At 37.9% G+C, this 23,671-nt stretch overlaps 1 protein-coding gene and 1 non-coding gene across 4 annotated transcripts in view; one reads left to right on the top strand and one right to left on the bottom strand.

Moving 5' to 3' along the window:
* CTNNA3 (catenin alpha 3) overlaps positions 1-23,671 on the top strand; it is a 2,095,157-nt gene that overhangs the window by 974,636 nt on the left and 1,096,850 nt on the right. The window lies entirely within an intron of this gene.
* LOC136313738 (U6 spliceosomal RNA) lies at positions 1,740-1,846 on the bottom strand. The gene has a single exon (XR_010727184.1). It is a non-coding gene; the product is annotated as a U6 spliceosomal RNA (small nuclear RNA).

Below are 23,671 nucleotides of genomic sequence, written 5' to 3'. Positions count from 1 at the left end.
AGATGTCTATCATATCCAGGTGTTCTAGTATTTCGTTTAAGGCCACTATATCTTTATTGTTTCTCTGTTTGGATGACCGATCTAGAGCCGTCAGCGGTGTATTGAGGTCTCCAAGTATGATTGTATTTTTGTTAGTTTTTGTTTTAAGGTCAATAAGTAGCTGTCTTATATATTGTGGTGCTCCTTGGTTTGGTGCATATATATTAAGGATTGTTATGTCTTCTTGATTCAACTTCCCCTTAATCATTATGAAATGACCATTTTTGTCTCTGAGTATTTTTTCTGTCTTGTAGTCAGCATGATTAGATATGAGTATTGCTACGCCTGCTTTTTTTTGGGTGTTGTTTGCTTGGAGTATTGTTTTCCAGCCTTTCACTTTGAATTTGTTTTTATCCTTGTTGCTTAGATGTGTTTCTTGTAGGCAGCATATAGTTGGATTTTCTTTTTTAATCCATTCTGCTACTCTGTGTCTTTTTATTGGTAAGTTTAATCCATTTACATTTAGTGTAATTATTGACACTTGTGGGTTCCCTACTGCCATTTTATAAATTGCTTTCTGTTAGTTTTGTATCTAGTTTGATTCTTCTCTTTTGTTTTTCTATCATTTGTTTTTGTTTGTTTGTGTTCCATACTTCTTTCCTCTATTGCTACCTTTTTTAAGTCAAGTGTTTTTGTGGTGGTTTTTTTAAGGGTGGTTACCATTAAGTAATGAAAAGGGTACCTACCATATTCATTGTAGTACCCTATCTTATAAGTATTTCTGCACTTCATCATCCTTTGCTACTGTTAATCTCCATCCTCTCCCCCCTTTTTTTCCTTTGTTGTCACAGTTTAAGTTTGGTTTTATTGTGTTCTTGGTGGAGCTGTTACTTGTGGTGTTGTTTTCTTTTGTTCTTTGAATCTGGTTGGAAAACCCCTTTTAGTATTTCCTGGAGTGGGGGCTTTCTGTTGATAAATTCTCTCATCTTTTCTGTATTTGTGAATGTTTTTATATCTCTTTCATACTTGAAGGATAGCTTTGATGGGTATAGTATTCTTGGCTGAAAGTTCCTCTCTTTCAGGGCTTTAAATATTGGGGTCCACTCTCTTCTAGCTTGTAGAGTTTCTGCTGAGAAATCTGATGATAATCTAATAGACCTTCCTTTATATGTTGTACTCTTCTTTTCCCTGGCTGCCTTGAGAATTTTTTCTTTGTCATTGGTTTGTGTCATCTTTATTTTGATGTGCCTTGGAGTGGGTTTGTTGGGGTTAAGAAAACTCGTTGTTCTGTTTGCTTCTTGAATTTGAGGCTTTAGTTCTTTCCACAGGCTTGGGAAGTTCTCGTCTATTATTTGTTTGAGTATATTCTCCATTCCATTTTCTTTCTCTTCCCCCTCTGATATACCTATTATTCTTATGTTATTCTTTCTGATGGAGTCAGACAATTCCTGTAGGGCTTTCTCATTTTTTATTATTTTTGAGTCTCTTTCTTCTTCTCTCTGTTGTGCCTCAAGTTGTTTGTCTTCTATTTCACTAGTCCTATCCTCAATCTGGGCTGTTCTGTTAGCTAAGCTTGTTACCTCGTTTTTCAGCTCGTGAATTGAGTTTTTCATTTCTGTTTGATTTGTTTTAATAGTTTCAATTTCCTTGGTAATATATTCTTTGTGATCGTTGAGTTGTTTTCTGAGCTCCCTATATTGCCTTTCTGTGTTTTCTTGTATATCTCTGAGTATTTTTAAGATTTCTATTTTAAATTCTCTAAAAATATGGAACGCTTCACAAATTTGCGTGTCATCCTTGCGCAGGGGCCATGCTAATCTTCTCTGTATCATTCCAATTTTAGTATATGTGCTGCCGAAGTGAGCACTATAATTATGTTTTTAATGAAAATAAAGTGCTGCTATTGTGTAAAAATTTTGACACAGTAAATCCAAAACTTTCCTCATTTAACCTTGATTATGTTTTATTTTTGTTTTTCTGTTTGTTTTTACAATATACCAGGTGCTTCTAGAAATAGAAAGCAAGTTAAATACAGATGGTATGACAGAAAATTGCAAAAAGTGTCAAGGCAGCACCAAGGAAGGGCCGCTAACCCAGACTGCTGGATGTATGAAAGATGGCTTCCTAGAAAAAGCAATGTAGAACCTAAGGTCCGAAGGTTAAGCCCGAGTTGCCCTGACACTGTCTATAACAGCAAAGGATTTGAAAGAAATACCAGTTGAAAAATATTCCATCTGATTCAGTTGGTCTGTGATCATTTTCCCTTTGTTGGGCAATGAAAGCTTCTTCCAATTCAGGATGAATGTAGCCAGAATATATTTCAAGTCATTGTTTAGCTTTAGCTTCCCAAATAGCCAACAGTTGGCCTATTTGGGATAATTTTTAAAGCAACATGAAAGTTTTCTAGTTCAAATAACTAGAAAGATTTTCTTTACTATAATTTCTTAATTAATGGGTAAATATGTACCATTCAAAATTCGACACTTCAACCATCTAAATTTCACAGACGATTATGAATGGGGAAATTCTAGATTCATAGTTAGATCTGAACTCTTTAGAAATACAGGAGATCGTCACTGAGGAATATAGTATACAATATTTTAAGACAGAAGAGCATATTTTTGTGTCTATTTATATGTGAAAATAGTTACCTCTTTTAATTTGTTCTTTGTCCATGTGTCTTCATTTTGCTTTTCTAATTAGTGCTTTCCTGAACATTCTCTTTTAAGACTTTTGTGGAAATTAGAAAATTGACATCGAAAGATCCACCCTAAGTGCTTTCAGATTTCACACTTATTGTATGAAATTCATAGAACAGTTGTCTATATATACTTTTTTATGGGATATTGAGTATTATTTTGGATTTTAGCCTAGATAGAATGGGTGAAAAATTTTGTTATTGTGAGGTTTCTGTATCTTTTTGCTTTGATAAAATTTTTATTAGATTAGATTTCACTGGGTTGTATGGTAGGTAATTCTGTAAATTTTTATGACTTCTGTATAAAATACTTCTATCTATATCATATATCATGTGAGAATTATAATTTTTGCCTTTTTTTCAACTTCTAGGTTATGAACTCCTTTCTCTAGTCACATTTCTGAAAACTGTCCTATCTCTACCTTTCCAATCACTAGTATGAAACTAAAGCTCAACTATCATCAAGCAGGGGGTCATTAATGATTACTGTTGTACGTCACATAATGAAGTGAATCTAATTTGAGAGGTTCAGTTCTCCAAAGCAAACCAAGGTTCAGACTCTTCCTTAAAACCATCTGTGGCCCTGTGTCCATTCCATTTGATGTTCTTACAACTTTCAACTATTTTGAACATCAAACATTTTCAGAGATTACCCTTGATTCTATTATTTTTTTGAACTGTGAATATATTGACATATATTGATAACATAGGTCACAAATTGTCTTCTCCAACTAAAAAGGAAGGGACAATATAATGATAGATTTTGAACTGCAAAAAGGCTTAGAGATCATCTTGTCCAACATTTTAAAATCACCTGCCTGGGATAGTTCAGTGATTTGTCTGAGGTTGCAGACACTTTTGTTGTCTGGTTTCAGGACATTGACCTCCTGCATTTTGTTCATTGTTTATTTAACTACATTTTAGTGCTTCTACATTGACCAATTCAATTGAACTAAAATTTACAAGGCAAGTTCTATGCACCAAATATTGATAATAGAACAGCGTAAACACATCAGCACACACGTGCATATGCCTCTGTATGTATACAGTTTCTCTTCTAGGAAAACTTTTAGTACTGGGAGCAGGCAGGAGAGGAGCAAATGCAAACAAATATGTACATCAAACCTGCGATAATTATCTGTAACTGATGAAGGTATTTTTTTTTTGTTGAATTTAGACATAGCTTCAACATAAACCCCTACATAGATCTCTGATCACTTATTATATATCTTTGAGTATCGTCATGCACATCAAAACCTTTTTGCCTTCCACAGATTTGTTTTCTTAAAGAATTAGCTTCTAGAAGACAAAAAACACATAATTATAATACCAATAGTACTAATAGATATCATTTATTACTCACTTCTAAGTTCTAAACACATAATTGTTAAAGCAATATTGATTATACATGAACCACCTAACATCAACTCACAGTGTTCTGAACTTTAGGTAGCATGGACCTCTATGATCTCCACTGTGCTGAGTGATTACTGGTATCACTCCCTCTGTGGTCCATGTTTCATGACTGCTTTGTATTCTTTTAAGTTATGCATTATAAAAGACTTTGTAACTTTTGAGTTGTATCCTGGAATCTCTACATACAAATAACCATTTATCTTATTTGCTCTATAGTTTCTTTTGAAAAACATATTGCACCCCCCTTTTAGGAGACAGATTCCTGCATGTACCTTAGCCAGGATCCACCTGGAAACCCCCATCTGAGGTTGATGCTTTGCCCATGTGGGGCCATTCTTGCAACTGAACTATTTTTAGTGCCTGAGGCAGAGGCTCCACAGAGCCATCCTCAGTGCCCGGGCCAATGCACTTGAATCAATTGAGCCATGGCTGTGGGGAAGAGAGAGAGAGAAGGGGAAGGGAAGGAGTAGAAAAGCAGATGGTTGCCTCTCCTGTGTACCCTGATTGGGAGTTGAACCTGGGACATTGACTTGCCAGGCTGATGCTCTACCACTGAGCCAACTGACCAGGGCCCATATTGCTTTTTTTGAGGCAGTGAATGATGGAGAAGAAGAACAAGGAAGACCCTTCAGACTTAAAGTTGTAATGTCATTAGGGTTTGGATTAAGGAAAAGAATGAATCATGTGGATTTAAAAGCTATGAATGTGGAGGAAGCTGTAAGCAGAGTCAGAGACAAATGGAAACAGAGTCAGGAAGGTTTATGGACCTTGCTGCTTGTGGCTTTCCTCAGAAACGCATGATATGTATATTGGAATCCAGTAACTACTTCTTAATGGGATCGCCAAAACAAGAAAGTTCTATGAATATAGCTTTTTCTAAATGTTTGAGAAAGAAAAAGAAGGGGGACAGAAAAAGTGGAAGCTTAGTGTGGGCTTCTGACAGGAAACACATTTCACAAAAATGCTTTTTCTTAAATGGCAGTTGAATGAACTTGTTGTCATCAAAGTTTAAACAAATGAGTTCTTGCAGTTGGCAAAATTGAATAGGAGATGCTTTCATTTTGTTCGGGCTGTTGTTTAACAATAAGGGAGACTTTTCTATGTGGAATTACAGAGCTGTGTTGAATGACTCCCAGCAAACTCTAGGTAGGTTAAGCTCTTCAGATAGTGAAGGACAGTGCTTGCTGATAGTAAAGTGGTGAAATGGGTGGGTGAAAGCTCACAAAGTCTGGGGTTGGCTATCTTTGTCCTAGGTGAAAATGTTGGTCAAAGTAATTACTTCCACTAGTACATGGAGAAAAATATTATCTAAGTTAGATGTCACATTTACCCTTAGCTAAACAATTTTGGTGGTCATTAATAATGATAAAACTTCCAGATGTTGCATAGTCAGCAATAATTTTCACTGGAGCTTATGGTTAGGAGAATCTGTAGAAAAGTCAATTTAAAGAAAAAGACTTTTAAAGGCACCCAATTTGCTGATCTATGTTTTCTCTGCTTGTCAACAAGCTGGGAAATGTTCTATACCTTTACTCATCAAGAAAGACCAGGGGCAAGCTTATCTTTTATAATCACATTTTGACTATTCAGGGGCTGGTTAGCCAGTGGTATGTATCAAGATTCTGACCAGTTTCTGACCAATCTGGAGGAGTGGTTAATGGAGAAGGCATACATTTTATTAAAAAGGCTATCTAGGAGTGCAGAGGATGCCATAATTTTCCAGAGTCCAAAATATTTTTCCCTCAGAATGTCTGTTTAGTAGAGGTTCAAAAGGAAAGAAAAACAGAACATGTGATCTATTTGTACTGGGTATTATTTAAAGTTTATGAACGTTTCACTGCAGCATCATTTATTTCCTATTTAAAAAGGAACTGGGTTATTTGCTTTGGGCTGCATGGTGTTTTGACGATATTTGATATTTGAACTCTTCCTTGGATAGAATTACTTTTACCTTACTTGAGAAACCTCACTGGAGTACTTGCCTGGAGATGCAGCTTTTACATTTTTCCATTTACTTTTATACTATCCCCATCTCCTAGTGGGAAGTCTGCTGCTTCCTAAATCAAGTTTTGAATGTTGAATACTTAGGATGACGCATTACCATTTGGGGAAATTTGCTATATACCTTTTGTTGTGAGAAGTGGATCTTGACATCACTCTCCTGCTAAAGTCAGTGACTCGCCAAAGAATGAAGCAGAATTAACATGGAATACCTGTCTGACCCAGTGAATTCCTTCCTTGGAGAACTGCGAAATTTAAACAGCAATGGTGTTGAAGTTCTTCTACCCGTATCAAGGCCAGAGGCAGGTAGTCGCAGTGGTACACTGGAGCTGGCTATGATACGTGCACTGTGCACACCTCTTTCTACCTCTGAGCTCAGTGACATCACATTGGTAGCTTGATATGGGCCATGGTTGAAGTATATAGAGCAGGATATAGGCACATGTTACAAATAATTGTATTTTTCCTTCCTGTCTTGGAGAGCCAGTTGCTAAACTTTCACTGGCAAACCACTGAGCCTGTGTACCTAAAACACTGATTTTTTTAAAAAAAATATTTTTTAGTACAGGCATTCTTAAAGTATGGTCCTTGGACCAGCAGTATCAACTTTATCTGAGAACTTGTTAGAAATGAAAATTATCTGGCCTCACCCGTAACCTACTGAATTAGAAACTCGAAAGGTTGTACTCAGGAATCTTTTAACAAGCCGCCCCCCTGGGTGGATCTGATGTCTATAACGGTGCAGTAACCCCTGTTCTACAGACTAAATGATTGAGAAGGAATAAATTATGTTTAATTAACTGTATGCTGACCATAATTGACTGATTAATTATCTCATACCTGTCCCATTACTCTTATCAAGCTTTAGAAGAATAATGCCAAATGAGACTGTTATTTATAGCAGCCAGTGGTAGGGTGTCAAAGCTGTGTCATCTGCAGGGCGCTCGCAGATGGAAGCGCACCATTCCTTCTCTAATGCTCACGTTCTTCAATGGGAAGCACTGCCCAAAACCAAGGGAAGTCGGGGAGGCTGGTAACTGGACTGCCATCTTCCTCCCTGGGCTGAGTCAGAATCTCCTGGGAGATCCTGTTAAAACACTGACTGCTGGGCCCACTCTCAGAGTTTCTGATTTGGGAAGGCCTGCACAGGACCTGATAATTTGCATGTTTCTAAACAACTTCCCTAGTGATACTGATGTTGCTGGTCCAGTGGCCACTCTTGGAGAACCACTGCTCTAGAATATCTTTTTAAAATGTATTTATTTCATTTATTTTTTTAAGTGAGAGGAGGGGAGATAGAGAGACAGACTCCAGCCTGTGCCCTGACTGGGATCCATCTGGCAACCCCGGTCTGGGACTGATGCTCTGACCAACTGAGCTATCCTCAGCGCCCAGGCCTGATGCTGGAACCAACTGAGCCACTGGCTGTGAGAGGAGGAGAGAGAGAGCCTGGGGGGAGGGGAAAAGGAAATGAATAAATAAATAAAAATAATTAAAAAGAAACAAAAACTCAGCTGCTTCCTCATTGTGGTATTGGGACCTTTTCACTGCCATTAGGATCACTCCCTAGATTGAATGGGTATTTCTTTCTTTTGTTTTTTTAATAGAGTTTATTTATTTCCTTTGAATAGAATGACTTAATCCACCTATATTTCAAACTTTTCTTATTTCGCTCTCTATGACAGAATAGAAGCTCTTTCCAGTAAACATGAAAAGCACGCTTTAGTGTTTACTGGTTTGAACTATGACCTAGGGTTAAAAGATTTAAAAGATTGTCATGACGGTTCTAGGTGGCCTTGCACACCTTATTGTTGAGATCTAGTGGAATGTCTTCATCTTTCCGCCTCAACTCTGTAATATAGCATTTGAATATGAGTGTCTAAAGTTCTGATGGTTTTTTTTTTAATTTATTTTTTTGTATTTTTCTGAAGTTGGAAACGGGGAGGCAGTCAGACAGACTCCTGCATGCGCCCGACCGGGATACACTCGGCATGTCCACCAGGGGGCAATGCTCTGCCCATCTGGGGCATTGCTCTGTTGCAACCAGGGCCATTCTAGTGCCTTGAGGCAGAGGCCATGGAGTCATCCTCAGCACCCAATGGAGCCTTGGCTGCAGGAGGGGAAGAGAGAGACAGAGAGGAAGGAGAGAAGGAGGGTTGGAGAAGCAGATGGGCACTTTTCCTGTGTGCCCTGGGCGGGGATCGAACCCGGGACTCCTGTACACCAGACCGACGCTCTACCACTGAGCCAACTGGCTAGGGCCTCTGATGGTTTTATTTTTTAAGTCACATCTTCGAATGATGTAAATCAAAGTTAGGTTCCCCACTAATATTTGAATGAAATAACTTTAGTTTAATACTTATCTTGGGACCCTTGCTGGTTGGCTCAGTGGTAGAGCATCGGTCTGGTGTATAAGTGTTTCAGGTTAGATTCCTGGTCAAGGCACAAAAGAGAAGCGACCATTTGCTTTTCTTCTCCTCCCCCTCCCTCTTCTCTCTCTTTCCCTCTTGCAGCCATTGACTCAGTTAGTTTGAGAATCAGCTCTGGGCACTGAGGATAGCTCGGTTAGTCCTGGCATCAGCCCCAGACAGGAGGCAGGGGGTGCCAGGTGGATCCCAGACAGGGCACATGTGGGAGTCTGTCTCTCTGACTCTCATCCTCTCACTTAATAATAATAATAATAATAATAATGATGATGATGATGATGTATTTTGGGTGTTTGCTAGTTCAGTGACGTTGACAGGTCATTTGGTTTTTTGGATCTCATATTCTTTATCTATAAAATAGAAATAATGGCATTTGTACTGTTCATTTAGTATAAGGATCACAATGATATCTATGAAAGTATTTAATAAACTCTTAAATGCTATGTAACTGTGACACATTATATATGTCCTTTATAATACTTGGTAGTTCAGGACACAGAGTAGAACCTTAGGCATAATATCTGGCTTGTGAGGTATGTACAGGTCTTTACAGATCTGTGGAAGTTGACACACAAAATGGCATCTGATTATGGACTTAATAGCTAACCTGAGCATGGGAAGCAAGTATATAATAGTAGGTATAAAAGTTGATTATTAGCAAGACTTTAGGAGGCAGGAATAATTGAGGATTGGCTGCAGACCTTAGAATTTTTCTTGACATTCTCTACTTGGATACTGGGAAGAGATCAAGAATTTGAGTGTATGTAAGTGTCATTTGAATAACAGGAATACTAGGGGAACAATATACCCTATTGCTGATATTTGGTAAGGTGCCTCCACAATAACTTTTTGGCCTGAAGACTGGGACATTTTCTTGATCATAAACTCATACTTATTGGAACAAACAAGCAGATGGGCTATCTGAGATATTCAAATTAGAAAATAGCCAAACTGGTGTGGTGTGTGTCAGTGGTGTGAGTGTGTGTGTGTGTGTGTGTGTATGTGTGTGTGTTAATGGCAAATATTTGAACCAGGATTTGTGAGCACTCATCTTGAGAGAATACATGGACGTCTTCTACAAGATCTATCCCTCAAAGATCACATGCACTTGAGATTTTGTAATATGATACCCTGAAATTTATATCAGCCATATATTTGACAATTACCTATACTTCCCAAATAAAAAAGTGCTGGCACAAGTGTATGGGGCACTCTGCCTCAACGCTTACTAGCATGCTAATAGTGGATAAGTCAGCTAACCTGTTTGAACCTTTGTGTCATAATCTATGAAACAGAAATTATAATTCTCCACTCATTTACTTTCACTCAGTTGTAGATAAATTCATGTAAATAAAAGTACTTTGTCAATGATAAAACATGCTAGAAACAGGATTTTATATCTAACATTCTTTTTTAGAAGGCTTTATATATAGTTAATGCTATAGTTTTTGTTATTGAATTAAAAACAGGCAAAAAATGAACTGGGTTGGATAAAAAAAAAACTTTAGGTGACTTCAGTGCCTGCAGAACAACCACATGCAGCAGGTCTTGAATCAAACTTACGGGCAGACTGGCTAGCTCCACCTCTGCCTCCCTAGTGTCTTTTTTGTGACCTGGGTGAAGACATGGAAGGCATACTCTTCAGACTCATAGGTGATTCAGATGTGGGAGGATTAGCTAATGTCAAAAATTCAAATTTATTTCAGAAGGCAAGAACAATGATCTGAAAGCACCAAGATATAGTATAACATGGATATAAATAAATTCTTCATTTAGAATAAAATTAATCTATTATGCAAATTCAGGACACAGGTGATTTGCCTTGGAGGAAGTTAATATGAAACCATCTGGGGGTTTTAGATGTGGACAAGCTCAAATGAAATGTGATGTTTTTGCTTAAAAAAAAAGGTACTAAATAAAAATATATGGGTGCTCACTACATTGATTTGGTGTTTGGGCTTCTGGGTCAGGGCTTTGGGTTTCCTGTCATGAATGAGCCAACACCTCACAGTGTGACCTTGCTTAGATCATGTGATGTCTCTTGGCTTTAGTTTCTCTAATCTATAAAATGAGAATTTGCACTAACTTATTCCTGAGATTATATCCAGCTATAAGAATCTATGAGTCTGAGTTGAGTCATAAAAAGCATTTTTGGGTGTTTTTTGAGAATTGATATATCTTCACCTAATAGAACAAAATTTCCATTGCAGACACCTATAATGAGAAGATATATGCATGTATCTTTTTATTTTCTCAATGATTGGGGCATTTAATTTAATTTTGTTAGCTTGGGCAATGGATTCTTAAAAAAATAATATATTTCTCAACTTACTTTGTTTAACTGATGTGTCTTAAGAACTTTTCTGGAACTTCACATGTTTCTATCACTTTCAGCAAGTAGTTTCCAGCTCACTCACTTTCCTCCCGAGATAGATACACCGAGTGGTATGTGCCTTTCCAGTGTGTGGTCTTAGATGTGTAGCCTGAGACTTTCAAAACTGAGGTCCTGTCTACTGTTTATAGCAGGTGTCGGGAATCTTTTTGGCTGAGATAGCCATGAACGCCACATATTTTAAAATGTAATTCTGTGAGAGCCATACAACGACCCGTGTATGTTATGCATTATCCAATAAAAATTTGGTATTGTCCCAGAGGACAGTTGTGGCTCCAGCCACCTGCAATCATGAACATGAGCGGTAGGAAATGAATGGATTATAATACATGAGAATGTTTTATATTTTTAACGTTATTATTATTATTTTTATTAAAGATTTGTCTGCGAGCCAGATGCAGCCATCAAAAGAGCCACATCTGGTTCGTGAGCCATAGGATCCTGATCCCTGGTTTATAGACATAGATAGGGTCTCAGACTTCTCTGCAGAAATAAGAGTTCATCAAAATTATGGAGCACTTTTGCTTCCCAAAAATGAGTGTTCCTTCTTTCTAACTTATATAAGTATTATTCATTTAATAAAAGCTTTGACGGAGCAGTGATGACTTAGTGGTTTACAGTGCTGCTGGGTTTGGGGTCATGCTGGGTTTTTCATGGAGCATGGCTCTGTGTGTAGGTATGTTGTTTACTGTTTTAACAAACTTGGTGAATTTTACTCATTTTATTATGTTACCTGTATAATTTAGGGATTGTGTACCATGCAATTAAATTTCTTTAATTAAAATTACAAAACTTTTATCTGTATTTGCCTTAAGGTTCAAACCTTGAACTGATTTAATTAATTAAAAGAATGGACATGAATCAAGATATCTCTTCCTTGCTCAGATATGATAAAGGAGAATTCATTATATAGTGGTCCCCCTTTATTTGCAATTTCATTTTCTGTGGTTTAAGTTACCCATGGTCAATTGCAGACCAAAATATTCAGTAGAAAATTACAGAAATAAACAATTCATAAGTTTTAAATTACATGCCATTTTGAGTAGTGTGATAAAATATCTTACCATACTGTTCCATCCAACCTGGGACATGAATCTTTCTTTTGTTCAGTGTTTTCATGATGTATATGCTACCTGCCTATTAGTCACTTAGCAGCTATCTTGGTTGTCAGATTGATTGTCCCTGTATCATAGTGCTTGTGTTCAAGTAATCCTTATTTTACTTAATGGACCCAAAGCACAAGAGTAGTGATGCTGGTAATTGAAATATGCCAAAGAGAATTCATAAAGTATGTATGTTTAGGGAAAAACAGTATAGTTGACCCTTGAACAACACAGGGGTCATGGGACACTTACCTGGTACAGTTGAAAATACTCATAACTTTTGACTCCCCAAAAACATGACTACTGACAGCCTACTGATGAATGCACACCTTACTGGTAACATATTTTGTATGTTATATATATTATATACTGTATTCTTATAATAAAATAAGCTAGAGAAAAGAGAATGTAATTAAGAAAACCATAGGAAAATATAATAAATTTACTGTATTTGTCAATATTGTTACTTTAGGTCATCTGTTTACAAGACCCACAGATGAGTGGATCCCTTGCAAACCTATGTTGTTCAAGGGTCAACTGCATATATAGATTCAATACTATATACTGTTTTAGGCATCCACTGGGGGTCTTGGAAAGTATCCTCTGTGGATAAGGGGGACCACTGTATTAGAGTCCTCCAGTGTTAAGGAAGATAGTAACTTTTTTTTATGTTTTTGTCTCTTCTCGGTCTGCTTTTTTCCCTTTCTTATTTCCTCTGCTTTCCTCCATCTCAACCATCCCCTTCCTCCTTTTTTTCCTTTGTTTTGATTTATCAGATCACCACTGTGTATTAGGCTGGCTGAGGATTTATTCACTAGTACAATATCTGCCATCAAGGTGCTTACAGTCTAGGAATGGAATTATTTAAGTAGTCAAGTAAAATGCAGAGTAGTAGTAGAGCAGCCAGCCCAATACTGAAGGCCAGAAAAGGCATCCCAGAATGGATTTCAAGCCTGAGAGCTAAAGATTGATTTAGTTTGCTAAACAAAGAAGTTGAGTGTTGGTGAGATATAAGAAATGTTCTAGAAGAGGGAAAGCCATATAGTAAAATCATCAGGTAAAAAAAAAGTATAATACAATTAAGAAAAAAAACTGGTATAGCTGAATTCTGAGGAACAATGGGAGATTGGCCAGAAATAGAATTGGAAGGGCAGGATTTTACAAAGGCCTCATGTTATGCACCCAAACAATAACAGGAGGTCACTAAAACGTTAAAAGAAAACAACATGATCAGTTTTCCATTTTTAAAAGTTAATTTTTTTCTGTAGGATAGAAACTGATTTGGAAGAATATGAGACTGCTTATAGTATTCTTGTTGTAGTCTAGGTAAGAGATAACTATGATGATGCATCACTGCATCTGAGGATGTGGGTGTACACTTAGTGTTCCATACCATCTGACAGAGCCTTAAAGTCTTTATTTTATTTTCAGGTAATTGCCTTTAAAGCTATTTTAAAACACAAATAAAACAAAAATCCCCCTTTTCCATTTTTATTAGTCCTAATTTGAGGACATAATGGTTGCCTAAGAAATAGATTTATAACTGTGAAAGGTTTAGCTGTTCAGAATAGATTTCTAGATGCTGTGTTGATTAGAGTAGAAGAGAGAGCTCTAAAGAGTCAGAGCTCTGAATTGAAGCTCCAGTTTTGCCACTAATGAGCTCTTTGACTATGGGCAAATAACTTAACATTTCTAGTTACTCCTTTCAATTCTAATTCTCGATGATTCCGTGGATGCTTCAGGTGTTTATTTGCACTTTGAACACCTTAATACCATTTTAATCCCCATTGGTATGCATACTGAAATTCTACTTTCAACAAGTAAAAAGCCTAGCTTATAGGATAAGAATTCTGAATCTGTTAAATAGTAAATCTGAAACTAAATATCATACTGTTTTTCTGCTTTGCAAACATGCTTATAGACACAAGAAGAGATTTAGGGGTCTATGAAAGATGAGCTATAGAAATTTAACTTCTGAGAATAGAAATTTTTAGAAAGGAAAAATTGGGCTAAAGCATGTAGTTATTCCCAAATGGAAGTCCACTGACTGGTGCCCATATGATCATATAAAAATCCCCTCTGGGAGCTTGATCAAAATACAGATCCCTGGTCTCATCCTCACAACTTCTGATCTGTAAGCAGTGGTCTGAGGCAGAGAGGGTTGGGTGCTGTTTCTCTCAGGCAGTATTTTTGAGTGTGGTCCATGAAATCATACTAATCTTGCAAACTGTTTCTTAAAAAAGCATTGGGGGGAAATAAATTTGAAATACACTGTATAATATATCTTTTATATGCTATAGATTCTGCGCTATTCTAAATAAAAGAATTGAATTTTAGCTTAACTTTGTTTATTCCTATGTTCTTTGACTCAAATCTCCCCTCAATCACTTTTACTAGGATATCTGTTAACAACCTACAGAACTGGTATTCTCTCATGAAAATTTACAACATGTGAAAGTATTTTATAGTCATTGAAATATAGCCATCCATGGAGTGGTCCAAAAATATTAACTCATGATTTTTTTTAAAACAGAGACACACATATGTAAAATTGTTGAGGGAATAAGTATGCATATTTTGGCTGTGTGATAGGCTAATTTCATCATCAACAAGCTACCCGACATTACTACTGACATGTGGCTTGTGCATGTTGCAGAGCATAATTCTTCACATTTACTCTATTTGAAAGGAATCTCCGCAGAGTTGTGCAAGCTGCAACCTGCTGAATCTTCTGTGGCCTCTCCCTCCGACGTGGATGAGGGCTAACCCTGTGACTTTGCTTTCAGTGCTATCAGATCAACCACATGAATGGTTTTGCTCAGATTAAGACTCTGAATAGGGCGCTGGCCGGTTGGCTCAGTGGTAGAGCGTCGGCCTGGCGTGCAGGGGACCCGGGTTTGATTCCCGGCCAGGGCACATAGGAGAAGCGCCTATTTGCTTCTCCACCCCCGCCCCTTCCTCTCTGTCTCTCTCTTCCCCTCCCACAGCCCTGGAGCAAAGATGACCCGGGCAGTGGGGATGGCTCCTTGGCCTCTGCCCCAGGCGCTAGAGTGGCTCTGGTCGCGGCAGAGTGACCTCCTGGAGGGGCAGAGCATCGCCCCCTGGTGGGCAGAGCTTAGCCCCTGGTGGGCGTGTGGGGTGGATCCCCGTCGGGTGCATGTGGGAGTCTGTCTGACTGTCTCTCCCCGTTCCCAGCTTCAGAAAAATACAAAAAAAAAAAAAAAAAAAAAAAAAAGACTCTGAATAGTAAGTCCCTAAAACTGTCTGGAAAAGAACTGCACAGAACAGTTGGATTTCAATAAAATAATGAGGCTGTTTCCATATACTATGCACCATCATTTAAGTATTTTAAAATGAATGTATTTTTATTGGCTGTCCTGAGAACAACCTGAGATTTAGCTTCAGATATGTTACTGGCCAAAATCTATTTTCTTTATTATTTCATAGTAATTTATTGATCATCACGTGGCAGGTGACATGCTTAACATTAGGGTTACAAAGTAAAAAGGACATGGTTTTTGCCATTCGAAAAGGGCAACTTCAGTGAAACCAGCACATACACAAGGGTTATAGTAGCACACTGTGGTAATACTTACAATGGAAGTAAGTGTAAGGCACAACTGGAGCATAAAGGATACAGTACTTAAGTTGGCCTGGGGGAATCAGGAAAAAATTTATAGATGAAATTTCTGTGGTTTAGTTTGGTTTCTGATTTTCTTCTGAAACTCTGTGCTGACTCTGTTATTCAATTACCAGGAGAGAGTTTAGATTTTGCTGTCTTGCATGTGCTCATATGCTTTTCTAAAATAAATTGTGTTTATGTAATAATTTTTACCTTTTCTACTCACTCATCATTTTCATCCTGATATTACTTTGAATTATACCCCCCACAATAGTCCCAGTTTCGGCTGAGTATTCACATTTCTCCTTCAAGTTAATAGAATTTTTCATTTGCTTTTGGTTTGCAGATGTTGAATACATGGCTCTTAAGCATGGCATTATTCTTAGAAGAATGACAATCTTCAAACATTTGATTAGTACCTCACTTTTATCCACTTATCCATATTGAAGTGAGCCTGTGATTTATATGTTCCCAGCTTGATTGTTGTCTCTAGTTTTATATCTACCAAACTACTGTGTAGCTTTCTGAAAGGTTTGGTAGCTTCTAGTTTCAGAAATGGAATATTTCACTAAATTTTAAGAAGATCTTAAGTAAATATACCTGCATAGAAAATAAATATAGCTTGTATACTTGCAATACCTTCTATTTGTCTGGTTATTTATGACTTGCATTATTTTACTTAACTCTCACAATGACATTTGAAATATGATGAAATGGGAGCTTATAAAGTTGAGCGACTTATTCCAGATAATACAACTGGTCAGGGACAAAACCAGGGCTTGGAGAGCCTTTAGCCTCCATTTATGAAGGTCTTTCCACAATATTGCATAGCAGGATAATGTTATTACATGTGAAGTATAAAAAAAAAGATTAAAATATAAGAGTAGAATTTTTTTTGTCAATGTAAATGCAAAAATTATAAGTACCATTTTTTATGCTTTGGGTGGATAAGATCTTATAGGACATAACAGAAAGTAAATTAACAACCCTCCTAGGTTAAATGTGGTAGGTGAGTTTGGTAAAGCAGGGCAAGAAGGTGGAGCTAACTTAGTGTGTAATGAAGCACCACTCCTGCAAGACAAGTTTTAAAAAACTGAAAATTGAAAAGGAACACAAGTCAACTGTAGAGCAGAACCCAGGGCGCTACCGAATGGGGAAGGGACCTAGACAGAAAGCATTCAGAAAGACTGAGCACCAGTGGGAAGACTGCAGCTGGATTTTGTGTCACAGCCATTCTGAAGTTGGGCTCTCTTACATACCAATTATCCACAGCTAAAATTGATGCCACTGTTGTTGGTTAGAGAGGCAAATAAAGTCTAGGAGAGAGTCAGTTCTCTGTAAGTCATAACTAAATTAGCTACAGTTCAGTTACATGTCATGTTACTGTTTCCAGATACAAGCCTGTGAGAGGTGGGAGTAGTTATTGGAACATGGTGACAGGGTTCAGGTTAAGTTTCCTGGGGATGCTGTGAAGGATATAAAGAGTCAGATAAAGATGGGACTCCATGGCATATAATTGCATTAAAGTCCATGGCAATAATCTAATTGGCTCATTTTTTTTTAAAAAGTACAAATCAATTTTAAGGTTACCAGGATACCATAGTACCAATTTTCTCAGTCCTTAAAGACCTATGAACTGAAATATATGTCTCAGATTATTTAATAATACAAAGCACTCATACCTTTTCTTAAGTGCTCATGGAATATTTAAAAAAAATTAGAATTTATTTTTGACCTAAACCTGAGAAAATAATACAAATCATATTTTAAAATAACTGTATTAAATTATATATAAATGCAGGGTGGGGCAGAAGTAAGTTTACAATTGTGTGGATGCAAAACACAGAGTTTAATCTTGTATTATTTGTTATTAATTATTATATTACTTTTCATATGAACAACTGTAAACCAACTTCTGCTTCACATTGTAAAAAACCAAAACATACAACACATAGACCTTTCAAAGGTTTATCGCTCTATAATGAACATACAGTACATTGTACATATATAAGGTGCACAATATAGTAGGATTGACATATGCCTACATTTTTTAAGCCATCACCATTATCAAAGTAAGGAAGTCATTCCTCCAATTTTCCTTGTGGCCCTTTGTAATTTCTTCTTTTGACCACTCCTGTCTTTGAAAATCTCTCCTAAACAATTCTTGGGTTAAAAAGAAAATTAAATGCATACAACAGTAAATTGACTATGATAATAAATTTTATATACATATGTTAAAGTGAAGAGGCATGCAGTAGGAATTCAGAGAGGAAGACTTCAGGAAAAGACAAAAATATTTAGGAACAGAATTTAGAGGGGGAGGAATGGAAATTCAGCCTGGAACATATGGACTGAGGTGAGAGAGCATTTTAGTCTGGGGGCAAATGCTCCAATGCTAAGCCAGGACTAGGCTGCACAACCCTGGGAGAGTGAGTAAATGCCTTTAACTTGGGCAGATGTAGTATACTGATGATTTGTAGAAAATAGAGTTTTGTTAGCTAGTGAAGGCTCTTAAAAATGAGATTGAGTGTAAGTTTAAGATAATGAAGAATAATTGAGGACTATTTTTAACTAGGGAAAGGAATCCACTTTATTCATTTGTCATTCATTCAAAATATATTCACAGAATGCCTGCTATATGTCAGATGTCATTTAAGCGCTAATGAATATGTTTTTATTTTATTTATTTTATTTTTTAATTTTTTTGTGTGTGTGGACAGAGACAGAAAGAGAGAGGAACAGATAGGGATAGACAGACAGGAAGGGAAAGAGATGATAAACATCAATTCCTTGTTGCGGCACCTTAGTGTTTCATTGATTGCTTTCTCCTATGTGCCTTGATGGTGGGGCTACATCAGACCGAGTGACCTCTTGCTCAAGCCAGCGACCTTGGACTCAAGCTGGTGAGTGCTTTGCTCATACCAGATGAGCTCACACTCAAGCCGGTGACCTTAGGGTTTGGAACATGTGTCCTACACGTCCCAGTCTGATATTTTATTCACTGTGCTACCTCCTGGTCAGGCTGAACATGTTTTTAATATGTGGCTACATGTAAGGATACTCTTTTTTTTTGTCTCTGTGTGTATGATATTTGGTTTTAAAAATAAAATTAGTTTTAAAAATTTAGGCCCTGGCCGGTTGGCTCAGCGGTAGAGTGTCGGCCTGGCGTACGGGGGACCTGGGTTTGATTCCTGGCCAGGGCACATAGGAGAAGCGCCCATTTGCTTTTCCACCCCCCCTCCTTCCTCTCTGTCTCTCTCTTCCCCTCCCGCAGCCAAGGCTCCATTGGAGCAAAGATGGCCTGGGCGCTGGGGATGGCTCCTTGGCCTCTGCCCCAGGCGCTAGAGTGGCTCTGGTCGCGGCAGAGTGACGCCAGGAGGGGCAGACCATCGCCCCCTGGTGGGTAGAGCCTCGCCCCTGGTGGGTAGAGCCTCGCCCCTGGTGGGCATGCCGGGTGGATCCCCGTCGGGCGCATGCGGGAGTCTGTCTGACTGTCTCTCCCCATTTCCAGCTTCAGAAAAAAAAAATACAAAAAAAAATTTAGATTTATAGGAAAGTGCAAGAATATTATAGAGTTTTCATATACATTTCATGCATTTTTCACCATTGTTAACATCTTGTATAACCATGGTGCTTTAGTCAAAACTAAGAAAATGAAATTACTATTATCCAAACTCCATACTTAATTTAGATTTTCTAGTTTTTACCTAATGCTTTTTTTTTTTTTTTGTCCCAGGATCCCATTCAAGGGAATATATTATATTGTATTTAGTCTCCAAGTCTGATTAGGCTCCTAAGACTGTGATAGTTTCTCAGACTTTCTTTTTTTTTGAAGACCTTGACATTTTGAGGATTACCAGTTAGATATTTTGTGGCATTTCCAACAATCAGGTTTGTCTGATGTTTCTTTCACATTATATGTTTTTGAAATAACGAATGGCAGATCTATCCACAAGCCAAAGGAGAAGTTTAATTTATTTAACTTTATGTTTGGATTCTGCATACCTTTCATCTTTTTAAAATAATAAACCTCATATTCTTCTAAATCATTTTAAAGGTATCTATTCTCTTGAATTATATGGGTCAAATAAGTTTGCAAATATGATGTATATGTTTACTTACTTATAGTTTGCATTGGCTGTGGGGGACAGGCTGTAAGCAGGCAGGATCCTTATAGCCTAAGGCTTAGTTTTAAGACTAAGCCTTTCCCACCCTTCTAATACTAAGATCTTTTCAACACTAAGCTTTTCCCCACACCCTTGACTATTGCATGATGTGGGGTGGTGCACTCTTATGAGGAATCCCATTTATGCCTCAGATAAGTGACTTTGTATCAGAGACTTCCTTATTTGTATATTGGCTTTAGAGCTTTTGATTTCTACACTATAGAATGGGGCAGACTGGGGCCTTGCTCTCTCGGTTCCTGAAATTATTAGCATTGCAACAGTGAAGCAGCCAAGATGGCAGAGTGCTGAAGGAGAAGCCAGTTTGTGTAGAGAGAGGAGATGGGGAACAGAGGTGAATAAGGCTGGTGAGGTAGAAACCTTTGATTCTAGGAAACTTGGATGAGTCAGTGGCTTTGGGAGCCCTGAATGGAAAGGTAAGTGTTTTCCCACTGTGTGTATTTCTCACCCGCCAGGTGTGAGCTAGGATTAAATGTAGTGGCCCACCAGTTCATGGCTCCATTGTTTCATTACTGTCTGTCTGAATCAAATTCAAACCTGCATGGGCCAGGCGGCTCTATGGTGGCCGTGGCTACTGGCTTTACACATTATATACTTGTCTTAGATGTTCCATTTATTGTTTCACTTTAAGAGCACTTTCTGCAAAGAAGGACTTGTAATTAAATCAATAAGAATTTGAACTACCGATTCCAAAACATCCTCCTAAGACCTTAAGGCCTACACTAGCGATTATTCAGTCACCCCTGTGATTCAGTAAGAAAGGCTAATGTTTAGCTGTGCTCGGTTCCATGATTTTAATCACCATATAGCTTAGGTTGAACTTTGTGCAAGTTTCTAGCTGCCATATATCACAGGTTGGTACAACTAGCATAACAATGCACAGATGTGTCACCACAGGCCACTGCTCCACTTTCTTACATACTTTCAAATCTTCCCAGGAATCTAATAACCCAAGTTGGGCAAGGAGATCCTAAATAAAAAAACCTGCACTGTTTAACACAACATTCCTTAACTGTTACAAAATGGACTTGGGCCCACTCCCTGGTGAAAAATAAAGAGGTTCTGGCAAATCCACAGGGTTCTTCCTTCTTCTGGAACTAAAGAAGGAATAGTCATATATTTTTTTTTTTAATTTTTATTTTTTTATTTTTTTATTTATTCATTTTTAGAGAGGAGAGAGAGAGGTAGAGAGAAGGGGGGAGGAGCTGGAAGCATCAACTCCCATATGTGCCTTGACCAGGCAAGCCCAGGGTTTCGAACCGGCGACCTCAGCATTTCCAGGTTGACGCTTTATCCACTGCGCCACCACAGGTCAGGCCATATTTTCTTTCTTTCTTTTCACTATATAAATGTGAATTCCTTCTGGCATTTTAGGCCCTTAAAAAAATACGATAACTTTTCAAAGTTTTATTTCTGGATGTGTGTATACTCTAAACTTAAACTTCTTGTCTGACCTGTGGTGGCACAGTGGATCAAGCGTCAACCTGGAATGCTGAGATTCCCAGTTCAAATCCTTGGGCTTGCCCAGTCAAGGCACCTACAGGAAACAACCACTATGAGTAGATGGATGCTTCCCGCTTCTCCCATTTTCTCAATCTCCCTCTCTCTTTCACTCCCCTGTCTTCCATAAGCAATAAATTTAAAAATAAAAAAAAGAAAAATAAATAAAATAAATTTTTTATGTTTGATTCTGGCTCCTCTGGTTAGTAGCAGGGTGATTTTAAGTGTGTCACTTAGCCTCTCTAAGCCTGGGTATTTTGATCCATAAAGATAATAATATTTACCTCCTAAATTTGATTTGAGAGTCAATTAGGATGAAACGTGTTAAGTGCCCAATGTTGTCTCTGGTACAGAAAACAGCCCGATTAAAATTAGTTCTTCTTACTTTTACTGTTATTTCTAGTATTTAGCATGATAAACACATTTTACAAAATTGAATTCATCACCCATGATTCTGATAATAGTGGACAGTGTTTTAGTATAGTCTCACTGCCTAGTATTCTGCCCAAACATCTGCTGGCCCCTGTTCTTCTCACTGCTCTGCCTCCAACTTCCTCACCACCAGTCCTCCACCACCACCCTGCATTCACCCTTCTTGAAGAAGAATAGCTGCCTCCACATTTTTTAAAGAAGAAATGATGTTTTCAAAAATTCATATAAAACACCTATTTGAATTAAGAAATTAATCATAAAAGGATTTTCATGCCATATTTTGCCTCTGTGACTACACGGAGTTAATGAAGGAGTAAATTTTTTAAGAATATCAGGTCCCCCACCCTCCACCTTTTTTTTTTAAACCAACTAGAGCTGACTTCCACCACTGGCATTCTCTGAGAGCTCAGTTCTCACCACAAGGAAGGTGTGTGAACAAGTTGTTGATAAACAGATTTTTCTGACCCTGGGATACAATTCTGCATTTGTTGGAAACCCTGAGAGTCTGGTCTGGCAGTCTGCTGCTACCAGGCCTCCTGCCAAGACTCACAAATCCTAGCTTTTCAAGGAGTAGTGATTTTAGTTGTCTTCTCAGTATGCCCTGCTATAGAGCCTTTCTTGTTCTTTTCCTGCCTCAATTAAGTGAGGCAGTTTTCTTTGTGTTGGCCTGAGGATCAGGTGTTTCAGAGCAGCAGGAAGAGGATAATCCTACACATACAGAAATGCAAAGGTTTCTTACCTGCTACTGAAGCAGCGGGGCCTGCCCCCACAGCCCAGGCAGAGGCAGCAGGCTCTTTCCAGGCAGGCTTTACTGGCAGAGGGCAGTTCAAGAGTCCTCATGCAGAGGACTTCCCCTTCTTCACTTCCCCTTATTCTCATTAGAAATAAAAGTAGTAACTTTCTTTAATGAGACCTGCACCCCCTGGTTAAAAATAGTGACTAATGATAATAGTCTAATATTAAAAACATTATAGGTGACAGGGAGTGTCTTTGGAGCCTCGTTTAACATGGCATTGAAAAAGAATACTAAAATATTTATGTAAGCATCTATAGAATCTTGATATATACAGACAAAAAGTACATTTGATTAATTGTACTTGTAAACTGACAAAAGTAATGGGTTCTCAAATACGATTCTTCTGAGAGTGTTCAGATGATCAGAAAAAGAAGTTGGTTAGAATTCTTGGGCTGGCTCCCTAGGACACTGTGATAAGGACTCTAAAGACCCATTCTAACTCTGTAATGAAGATATTGTGATTGATTAAAAATGTCTGAGATGGGTGTGGTACAAGAAAATGACAATTTCTATAGTAAATATTTGTCATCCCTAGAGTCACCAATAATGCTGAACCAAAGCATGGCAGCTATAATTATTTGTACACAAGCATGTTCCTCAAAAAATTTAAAATAGAACTACCATATGACCCAGCAATCCCTCTACTGGGAATATACCCCCATAACCCCAAAACACTGGTACATAAAGATACATGCAGCTCCATGTTCATTGCAGCATTGTTCACAGTGGCCAAGACATAGAAACAACCAAAAAGCCCTTTAATAGATTATTGGATAAAGAAGATGTGGTACATATATACTATGGAATACTACTCAGCCATAAGAAATGATGACATCGGATCATTTACAACAACATAGATGGAACTTGATAACATTATACTGAGTGAAATAAGTAATCAGAAAAGACTAAGAACTATATAATTCCATACATAGGTGGGACATAAAAATGAGACTCAGAGACATGGACAAGAGTGTGGTGGTTACTGGGGGGGGGGGAGGGGAAAGGTGGGGGTAGAGGAGGGGCACAAAGAAACCAGATAGAAGGTGACAGAAGACTATATGACTTTGGGTGATGGGTATGCAACATAATTAAATGTCAAAATAACTTGGAGATGTTTTCTCT

This window comes from Saccopteryx bilineata, chromosome 9, assembly GCF_036850765.1.
Source record: "Saccopteryx bilineata isolate mSacBil1 chromosome 9, mSacBil1_pri_phased_curated, whole genome shotgun sequence".
Lineage (NCBI taxonomy): Eukaryota > Metazoa > Chordata > Mammalia > Chiroptera > Emballonuridae > Saccopteryx > Saccopteryx bilineata.
Note: the sequence above shows the minus strand (reverse complement) of the source record. Positions and strands in the feature narration are given on the sequence as shown.